The sequence below is a fragment of the Cynoglossus semilaevis genome, unplaced genomic scaffold (assembly GCF_000523025.1).
Source record: "Cynoglossus semilaevis isolate Cse_v1.0 unplaced genomic scaffold, Cse_v1.0 scaffold4026, whole genome shotgun sequence".
Lineage (NCBI taxonomy): Eukaryota > Metazoa > Chordata > Actinopteri > Pleuronectiformes > Cynoglossidae > Cynoglossus > Cynoglossus semilaevis.
In genome coordinates, this window is record NW_007593150.1 from 1 (window position 1) to 516 (window position 516).

A 516-nucleotide genomic window follows, 5' to 3' on the forward strand; every position below is an offset into this window, starting at 1 on the left:
TCAAATCACTGATTTCCTCTGCGGAAAAAGAATAAAACCTGTCAATATTATGGACAACATTCTTGTTTGTCAATATCCAATATGCCAATATTGTGCAAGTACTTAAGTTTTGATTCCAATATCAACTGATACCGATATATGCAGCCATTTTCCTTGAATACTATTTTTAGGTCACATCACATATTTATCTATCTATGATTTGGATTCAACAATGAATGTCCCACAGGTTTTGGTATATTACGTTGCAGGTTCTTGTTCTCCCTTTTCATGGTCTCCAGGTGGTCCAGAGCTTCTTCGTATGAGTTCTTTATTTTGAACAGCTCGGTGCTCAGTGATCGCGCCTCCCTCTGGGTTCCTTCCAACTCCGCCTGACTCTCCTCGTACTTCTGCTTCCACTCTGCGAGAACCTGAAGGTGAAACCAAACCCAGTGATGTTTTTGTCACTGATGTTTTAGGAGTTCAAAGCTGAGGTTCCCCCAGAGTTAAAGGTCAAACCTTGTCAAAGTTCCTCTGCTT

General features: G+C 40.9%; 1 long non-coding RNA gene across 1 annotated transcript; it reads right to left on the bottom strand.

The window, feature by feature from the left end:
- Positions 1 to 516, bottom strand: LOC112486710 (uncharacterized). The gene is made up of 3 exons (XR_003049188.1): positions 496 to 516; positions 242 to 407; positions 1 to 18 (listed from the first exon to the last, which is right to left on the bottom strand). It is a non-coding gene; the product is annotated as an uncharacterized LOC112486710 (long non-coding RNA).